Source organism: Arachis hypogaea, chromosome 4 (genome assembly GCF_003086295.3).
Source record: "Arachis hypogaea cultivar Tifrunner chromosome 4, arahy.Tifrunner.gnm2.J5K5, whole genome shotgun sequence".
Classification (NCBI taxonomy): domain Eukaryota; kingdom Viridiplantae; phylum Streptophyta; class Magnoliopsida; order Fabales; family Fabaceae; genus Arachis; species Arachis hypogaea.
This window is the reverse complement of record NC_092039.1, coordinates 47620633-47631151: the sequence shown is the minus strand read 5'-3', so window position 1 is coordinate 47631151 and position 10519 is coordinate 47620633.

Below are 10519 nucleotides of genomic sequence, written 5' to 3'. Positions count from 1 at the left end.
GACCACTGCAAGTAACTCTTTTTCTGTGGTTGTATAATTCTTCTGTGCATCATTTAGAACATGGCTGGCATAATAAATGACGTGCAGAAGTTTGTTATGCCTCTGTCCCAACACTGCACCAATGGCATGGTCACTGGCATCACACATTAGTTCAAATGGCAATGTCCAGTCTGGTGCAGAGATGACTGGTGATGTGACCAGCTTGGCTTTCAGGGTCTCAAATGCCTGCAGACACTGTGTATCAAACACAAATGGTGTGTCAGCAGCTAGTAGATTACTCAGAGGTTTTGCAATTTTCGAAAAATCCTTTATAAACCTTCTGTAGAATCCTGCATGCCCCAGAAAGCTTCTGATTGCCTTAACATTGGCAGGTGGTGGTAGTTTTTCAATTACCTCTACCTTTGCCTTATCCACCTCTATTCCCCTGCTTGAAATTTTGTGCCCAAGGACAATTCCCTCAGTCACCATAAAGTGACATTTCTCCCAGTTTAAAACCAGGTTAGTCTCTTGGCACCTTTTCAGGACAAGTGCTAGGTGATTAAGACAGGAGCTGAATGAGTCTCCATATACTGAGAAGTCATCCATGAAGACTTCCAGGAATTTCTCCACCATATCAGAGAAGATGGACAACATGCATCTCTGAAAGGTTGCAGGAGCATTACACAGACCAAAAGGCATCCTCCTGTAGGCAAACACGCCAGAAGGACAAGTAAATGCTGTTTTCTCTTGGTCCTGAGGATCTACTGCAATTTGGTTGTAACCTGAATAGCCATCCAAAAAGCAGTAATAATCATGACGAGCTAGTCTTTCTAGCATTTGGTCTATGAATGGTAAAGGAAAATGATCCTTTCTGGTGGCTGTATTGAGCCTTCTGTAGTCAATACACATACGCCACCCTGTGACTGTTCTTGTAGGAACCAGTTCATTTTTTTCATTATGAACCACTGTCATGCCTCTCTTTTTGGGGACAACTTGGACAGGGCTCACCCAGGGGCTATCAGAAATAGGATAAATAATCCCAGCCTCTAGTAATTTAGTGACCTCTTTCTGCACCACCTCCTTCATGGCTGGATTTAGCCTCCTTTGTGGTTGGACCACTGGTTTGGCATTATCCTCCAACAGGATCTTGTGCATGCATCTAGCTGGGCTAATGCCCTTAAGATCACTTATGGACCACCCAAGAGCTGTCTTGTGTGTCCTTAGCACTTGAATCAGTGATTCCTCTTCCTGTGGATTTAAAACAGAGCTTATAATCACTGAAAAAGTGTCACCCTCTCCCAGAAATGCATACTTCAGGGATGGTGGTAGTGGTTTGAGTTCAGGTTTGGGAGGCTTATCCTCCTCCTGAGGAATTTTTGAAAATTCCTTTGTTTCCTCTGGTTCTTCTTGATCAGGTTGAGCATCCTTGAAGATGTCCTCAAGCTCTGATTCTAGGCTTTCAGTCATATTGATCTCTTCCACCAAAGAGTCAATAATGTCAGTGCCCATGCAGTCATTTGGTATGTCTGGATGCTGCATAGCTTTTACAGCATTCAACTTGAACTCATCCTCATTGACTCTCAGGGTTACTTCCTCTTTTTGTACATCAATGAGAGTTCGTCCAGTTGCTAGGAAAGGTCTTCCTAGAATGAGAGTTGCACTCTTGTGCTCCTCCATTTCCAGCACCACAAAGTCAGTTGGAAAGACGAATGGCCCAACCTTGACAATCATGTCCTCTATTATGCCTGATGGATATTTAATGGAGCCATCAGCAAGTTGGAGGCATATCCGAGTTGGTTTGACTTCTTCAGTCAACCCAAGCTTTCTGATAGTGGATGCAGGTATTAGATTGATACTTGCTCCAAGATCACATAGGGCTGTCTTGGTGCAAGCACCTTCTAATGTGCATGGTATCATAAAGCTTCCTGGATCTTGAAGCTTTTCTGGTAAGCTTTTCAAAATGACTGCACTGCATTCTTCAGTGAGAAATACTTTTTCAGTTTCTCTCCAATCCTTCTTATGACTTAAGATTTCTTTCATGAACTTAGCATAAGAAGGTATTTGCTCAAGTGCCTCTGCAAACGGAATCTTTATTTCAAGAGTCCTTAGATAGTCTGCAAAGCGGGCAAATTGCTTATCCTGTTTCGCTTGGCGGAGTTTTTGAGGATAAGGCATCTTGGCTTTATATTCTTCAACCTTAGATGCTGCAGGTTTATTCCTTACAGAAGTGGTTGAAGAAGCCTTGTTAGAGGGATTATTGTCAGCACTCTCAGGTGTCTGATCCTCCCTTGGCGTCTGAACGCTAGGATTGGGTGGAAAATGGGCGTTTAACGCCAGCTTTTCCCCCTTCTCTGGCGTTTGAACGCCAGAGCTGGGTAGGGAATGGGTGTTTAATGCCATCTTTCCCCCCTTTTCTGGCGTTTGAACGCCAAAAGTGTTCCTCTCTGGGCTCTTACTGTCCTCAGAGGGATTTTGAACAGTGGTTTGGTTATCCTCTGTCAATTGTTCCTTATTTGGCTTTTTGCTCTTTTGAGCAGTGTTATTCAGTGTCTTCCCACTCCTCAATTGAACTGCTTGACATTCCTCTGTTATCTGTTTAGATATTTGCTATTTTGCTTGATTCAACTGCAGTTCTATGTTCTTGTTAGCAACTTTAGTTTCATGGAGCATCTCTTTAAATTCTGCTAACTGTTCTGTCATCAGGAGCAATTGTTGATTAAGCTCAATCATCTGTTCTTGAGGATTAGGATCAATGACTACTGTCATGACTTCCTCTTTTGGAGAGAACTCATTGCTAGAGTACAAATATTGGTTTCTAGCAACAGTGTCTATAAGCTCTTGAGCCTCTTCAATTGTCTTCCTCATGTGCATAGATCCACCAGCTGAGTGGTCTAAAGACATCTGAGCTTTTTCTGTAAGCCCATAGTAGAAGATGTCTAACTGTACCCACTCTGAAAACATTTCAGAGGGGCATTTTCTTAGCATACCTCTATACCTCTCCCAAGCATTATAAAGGGATTCATTATCCTCTTGTTTAAAGCCTCGGATGTCCAGCATTAGCTGTGTCATCCTCTTTGGAGGGTAAAAGTGATTCAGGAATTTGTTTGATAACTGTTTCCATGTCTTTATGCTTGCTGTAGGTTGGTTATTCAACCACCTCTTAGCTTGATCTTTTGCAGCAAATGGAAACAATAATAGTCTGTAGACATCCTGATCCACCTCTTTATCATGTACTGTGTCAGCAATTTGTAAGAATTGTGCCAGAAACTCAGTAGGCTCTTCTTGTGGAAGACCGGAATACTGGCAATTTTGCTGCACTATGATAATGAGTTGAGGATTTAGCTCAAAGCTGCTTGCTTTGATGGGAGGTGTACAGATGCTACTCCCATATGCAGCTGCAATGGGGTTAGCATATGACCCCAGAGTCCTTTTGGACTGATCAATCCCACTTAAGTCCATAATGGATAAAGGGAAATGATATGGATTGCAAATAGATAAATTTTGTTTTTTTTTTGAATTAACCGAAAAAATTAAACTAAAACAAAAGGAAAATAAAATAAAAATTCGAAAATAAAAAAAGAAAATAAGATCAAAGCAAATTGAGAACTGAATCAATTAGTTAATTAAAAAGATTTTGAAAACAGCAATTAAGAAGATATGATTGAAAAATTTTATGAAAAAGATTTGATTTTTGAAATGAGGAAAGAGAAAAACAACAAAGTGACACCAAACTTAAAATTATTTAGAAAATCAAACAGTAATTTTCGAAAATTTTTAAGGGAAAAACACAAAGAGGACACCAAACTTAGAATTTTTAAAGATCAAAAAGAGACTAAAGACATGCAAATTCGAAAATTAAAAGAAAAACAAAAGCATGCAATTGACACCAAACTTAAAATATGAACTAGACTCAACTAAAAGACTCTAAACCAACAAAAATAAACAGTCTTAATCTAAGCAACAAGATAAGCCGTCAGTTGTCCAAACTCGAACAATCCCCGGCAACGGCGCCAAAAACTTGGTGCACGAAATTGCAATCACACTTTGCAATCCCGCACAACTAACCAGCAAGTGCACTGGGTCGTCCAAGTAATACCTTACGTGAGTAAGGGTCGATCCCACGGAGATTGTCGGCTTGAAGCAAGCTATGGTTATCTTGTAACTCTTAGTCAGGATATCAGAAATTATCAGGATTGGTTGATTGTGAAAAGCAAAAGAACATGAAATAAGTACTTGTTTTGCAGTGATGGAGAATAGGTTGAGGTTTTGGAGATGCTCTTTCTTCTGAATCTCTACTTTCCTACTGTCTTCTTCTTCAAGCACGCAAGGCTCCTTCCATGGCAAGCTGTATGTAAGGGTTTCACCGTTGTCAGTGGCTACCTCCCATCCTCTCAGTGGAAATGTTCAACGCACCCTGTCACGGCACGGCTATCCATCTGTCGGTTCTCAATCAGGCCAGAATAGAATCCAGTGATTCTTTTGCGTCTGTCACTAACGCCCCGCCTTCAGGAGTTTGAAGCTCGTCACAGTCATTCAATCATTGAATCCTACTCAGAATACCACAGACAAGGTTTAGACCTTCCGGATTCTATTGAATGCCGCCATCAGTTCTAGCTTATACCACGAAGATTCTGATTAAAGAATCCAAGAGATATCTACTTAATCTAAGGAAGAACGGAGGTGGTTGTCAGGCACACGTTCATAGTTGAGAATGATGATGAGTGTCACGGATCATCACATTCATCCGGTTTAAGAACAAGTAATATCTTAGAATGGAAGCAAGCATGATTGAATGAAAAACAGTAGTAATTGCATTAATCCATCAAGACACAGCAGAGCTCCTCACCCCCAACCATGGGGTTTAGAAACTCATGCTGTGGAAGGTACACAAAAGAAACGTGTAGAGTGTCATGAGGTACAGATACAATGTCAAAAGATCCTATTAATAGTAAACTAGTAACCTAGGGTATACAGAAATGAGTAAATGATGTAAAAATCCACTTCTGGGTCCACTTAGTGTGTGCTTGGGCTGAGCAATGAAGCATTTTCGTGTAGAGACCTTTTCTGGAGTTAAACGCCAGCTTTTATGCCAGTTTGGGCGTTTAACTCCAAGTTTTATGCCAGTTCCAGCGTTAAACGCTGGAAATTCTGAGGCTGATTTGCCACGCCGGTTTGGGCCATCAAATCTCGGGCAAAGTATGGACTATCATATATTGCTGGAAAGCCCAGGATGTCTACTTTCCAATGCCGTTGAGAGCGCGCAAATTGGGCTTCTATAGCTCCAGAAAATCTACTTCGAGTGCAGGGAGGTCAGAATCCAACAGCATCTGCAGTCCTTTTCAATCTCTGAATCAGATTTTTGCTCAGGACCCTCAATTTCAGCCAGAAAATACCTGAAATCACAGAAAAACACACAAACTCATAGTAAAGTCCAGAAAAGTGAATTTTAGCTAAAGACTAATAAAAATATACTAAAAACTAACTAAATCATACTAAAAACATACTAAAAATAATGCCAAAAAGCGTACAAATTATCCGCTCATCACAAGGTGGGGCTGAGAGCGTCGCCTCCACGGGTCGGGTTGTCATGGCTCCCCATGCTGCTAGATGAGGGGGAATCCGGGGTGTCTTTCTCTTCTGGAGATGGGTGAGTACCAGCAATGAGCTCCTTCAGATAAGTGTATCGGCGCTTGTTACGGCGCTCTATTTGCTCCATCCGCCGGTCTTTCCGGTCTAACCTCTAAAGGATCTGAAGGAACATCTGAATAATGGATGGAGTAGGAGGTGGGGGTGATGGTGGAGCAGACGGAGGAGGGGTGTCTAATGCCGGGCCTGCATGCCGGCTCGCAGAAGGTACTGGGGGTCTGATATACTTCCTGTTCGGGACATTCTGATCAACCCTTTGGATCATGGTCTTCATATCCCCAGCCCCATAGGAGACCCCTACCGTAGAGACTAGATCCAAAACTATTGCGGGAAAGGGTAGGTTGCCCGCAATCTGTAAGTGTCCCATGGCCTGCCGAATGTGTCTTGGTAAGTTGAGGGGTTGCTCTGTAAGAATGCACCAGATGAGAACAACCATGTCCTTAGTGAAGGTGGACTTGTGAGTGCTCAGAAATACATAGTGGGACATAATCTGGGCCCACACACGAGCCTCCAAGTTAAGTGCTTGAGCTAAAATGCTCTTAGGTCGAGTCCGATGTTGTCCATAGATCCATTTACTGCCAGGTTGTGCTATGACTACAAGGATGCTATTCCAGTCAAACTGGTATGTCTGGCGCTTGAGAAAGGCCTCTTGATAGGCATCCAATCCCTTTGGGCTAGGTGGAAGATCCAATACTCTCTGAATGGATCCTTCGGAGACAAGGACTTGCTTTTGACGAACATAGACAGACTATAGGGTCGGCAAGTGAAAGTTGGAGTAGAATTCAACTACCCATGATAGATTGGCCTGCAGTGGCTGCCGCTTCAAGAATCCTCACTGTCTCCTTTCAATGCGGGGTTCCACAAAATCAATAAAGTTTATTGGAAGAATGATTAAATGCTCATTATTGTAGTTTCTCTCTGCCATGATGGGGAACATCTGCTCACAGTAACGGTTAGTGAACCGTGCAGAGTCCCTTGCAGGAAATGCCTTTTCCGCTTCATCAACGTGATAATCCTCTTCACCCGCTTAGTAGGGGGCTTGATTGTTGTGGATGGTGATGCCTTAGCCGGTGTTCTTATAGTTCCTTTCTTCGATGGTGTCCTGTCAGGAGCCTTTTCTTTTTCTTTCTTGGTGTCCATCCTGAGGAAGGAAGAAGAAAAAGGGATGTCAAAAATGGAGAAGTAAAAACCTGATTGAAGAAAGTTCAAGTGATAATGAATGCCAAAGGAAATAAACAATGTCTTGAGTGCAGGGTAGCTACAACATGCACACGGGATAGCAATTAAAATTATTAAGGCATATCATAACAACTAGACGCAATAGGGTTAAAAGCATGCAAGTAATAGGCATGAGAAGCATAGCTCAAGCATCAATAGCAAAAATAATTATCACATGTAACAAAATAATGAGCACTTGAATGTTGACAATTAATAACTAATATACTCAACTTACATGGAATGCAAATGTTGTGAAAAAGAGGCATTAAAGTGTAAGAATAAAATAGATAAAAATCAAAATGCCATGTTAGCCTTTTCACAAACACTTGGTGTACAATATAAAAATAAGCATTAAAGTAATTAATCCATGCAAATATGAGACCCAAAATATAATGTCAATTGTCAAATTACTCCTCATAATATCCGTAAGCTAAAATATAGCAAAGTAATCATCCAAATAAAGCTCCAACACCAACATAAAAAATGCAAGATAAGGGAATAAAAAAGAAATTAAAAATAACTAAGCTAATAGAAAATTAAAATTAAATAAAACAAATGAATACAATAAATAAAAGAAGAATGAAAGAGTATATGAGAGAGGAAGAAGAGAAACCTTAAGAAGAAAGTGAAAATAGGATGTTGAGTGGGAGTAAGAATGAGAGAAGAGGAGTGAGAATGGAAGAGGAGAAGAAAAAGGAGATTGTAGTTGCCGGAGTTAGTGGTCTCCGATGATGGTCCACTGGTGGTGGGGGGAGAAGGGAAGAAGAAAGAAGTATGAAGTAAGAAGTGAGAAAGAATGAAGAAGAAAGAAGGAAGAATTAGGACTAAATGAGAATTACGATTGGAAGGGGGGAGAAAATTGAAACTGGCGGTGCGCTGAATAAGTGACACAGCGCTATCGACGTGCATGCGTCGGCCATGCGTACGCGTAGGTGGCCATTGGTGGACGAAATTGTGATCCTCAAAGTTGGTCTCTTTGTATTCATGTGAAATCAAAAATACCCCAAAGAGATCATGGTGTGATAACAACTCCGTTCAACTTAACCAGCAAGTGTACTGGGTCATCCAAGTAATACCTTACGTGAGTAAGGGTCGATCCCACAGAGATTGTTGGTATGAAGCAAGCTATGGTCACCTTGTAAATCTCAGTTAGGCAGATTAAATGGTTTATGATGAGTTCGAAAATTAATAATAAATAGAAAATAAAAGGGATAGAAATACTTATGTAAATTAATAGTGGGAATTTCAGATAGGCATATGGAGATGCTGTGCTCCTCTCGTATCTCTACTTTCTTATTACATTCATCCAATCCTTCTTACTCCTTTTCATGGCAAGCTGTATGTAGGGCATCACCGTTGTCAAAGGCTACATCCCATCCTCTCAGTGAAAATGGTCCTATGCTCTGTCACAGCACGGCTAATCATCTGTCGGTTCTCAATCAGGTTGGAATAGAATCCCTTGATTCTTTTGCGTTTGTGATCACGCCCAGCCTTCAGGAGTTTGAAGCTCGTCACAGTCATTCAATCCCAGAATCCTACTCGGAATACCATAGACAAGGTTTAGACTTTCCGGATCCTCATGAATGCCGCCATCTATCTAGCTTATACCACGAAGATTCTGTTGGGGAATCTAAGAGACATGCGCCCGGCCTAAAGTAGAACGGAAGTGGTTGTCAGTCACGCGCGTTCATAGTTGAGAATGATGATGAGTGTCACGGATCATCACATTCATCAAGTTGAAGTGCAACGTATATCTTGGAATAAGAATAAAAGAGAATTGAATAGAAAATAATAGTAATTGTATTGAAACTTGAGGTACAGCAAAGCTCCACACCCTTAATCTATGGTGTGTAGAAATTCCACCGTTGAAAATACATACGTGAAAGGTCCAGGCATGGCCGAATGGCCAGCCCCCAAAACGTGATCAATAGTCTCCTCAAATGAAGAATAAAACAAAACTGAGACCAAAGATGTCTAATACAATAGTAAATTATCCTATTTATACTAGACTAGCTACTAGGGTTTACATGAGTAAGTATTTGATGCATAAATCCACTTCCGGGGCCCACTTGGTGTATGTTTGGGCTGAGCTTGATCCATCCACGAGTTGAGGCTTTTCTTGGAGTTGAACTCCAAGTTATAACGTGTTTTGGGCGTTCAACTCCGGATCATGACGTGCTTCTGGCGTTTAACTCCAGACAGCAGCATGTACTTGGCGTTCAACGCCAAGTTACATCGTCAATTTCCGAATAAAGTATGCACTATTATATATTGATGGAAAGCTCTGAATGTCTACTTTTCAACGCCGTTGAGAGCGCGCCATTTGGAGTTCGGTAGCTCCAGAAAATCCATTTCGAGTGCAGGGAGGTCAGATTCCAACAGCATCAGCAGTCCTTTTGTCAGCCTTTTCCAGAGTTTTGCTCAAGTCCCTCAATTTCAGCCAGAAATTACCTGAAATCACAGAAAAACACACAAACTCATAGTAAAGTCCAGAAATGTGAATTTAACATAAAAACTAATGAAAACATCCCTAAAAGTAGCTTGAATTACTAAAAACTACCTAAAAATAATGCCAAAAAGCGTATAAATTATCTGCTCATCAGCCATAAAAATGAGGGATGCATAAGCATCTGTCATGCGTACGTGTGACCTTGGTTGTGCCACTCTCACGATTCTAGCCTTGCGCGAGCATAACTCTCTATTCATTTTTTCCTGGGGCCAGAAATTCAAATGACGCGTGCGCGTGTAGCACGCTCACGCGTGGATGGCCTTAAAGTGAAGACGATGCGTACGCGTGGTGTGAATTGTAGCTCCAGCACACTTCCCGCGTCAGACCATCATAACCCTCTGTCAAAAAAATTGTTTACCCTGATTTCCATGTTCACGCATGCGTTCTAGACGCTTACATATGGGTAGCCAAAACTGCTAGTGACGTGTATGCGTGAGGCACGCGTACGCATAGGTTGGCTTGTGCGCCAAGCATGCTTCCTACACATTTCCCACAAAATTCTCTGTTTAATTCTAATGTGTTGCGCATTCACGCATGACGCGTACGCGTCATGGACGCTTGCGCGTCGAATGCATTTTTTTTGTTTTTTAATATATATGAATGCAACATAGAAGTAATTATGTAAAACTTAACAATAATAAAAATAAAATAGAACTTAGAATAAAAGTGAAAGAACGTACCATGTTGGGTTGTCTCCCACCTAGCACTTTTCTTTAACGTCCTTAAGTTGGAAGGTCCACAAGCTCAGTCTTCTGCTGTTGCCGGATCCGCCATGAGGAAGATCTCCAGCTCCTTGTTGTTCTTCATCACTGTACCATTGTACAGCTTTAAGCGGTGGCCATTGACCTTGAAGAAGTTGGGGCTCGAAGGATGACTCAGGTGGAACACTCCATATGGTTCTGCGTTTTCTACTCTGTAGGGTCCTTCCCACCTTGATCTCAACTTGCCTGGCATGAGTTTCAGCCTTGAGTTATGGTGCACGAAAATTGCAATCACACTTTTGCAATCCACATAACTAACCAGCAAGTGCACTGGGTCGTCCAAGTGATACTTTACGTGAGTAAGGGTCGAATCCCACGGAGATTGTTGGTTTGAAGCAACCTATGGTTATCTTATTATTCTTAGTTAGGATACCAACAACAGTGTTTTGTAAGTTCAATTGTAAAA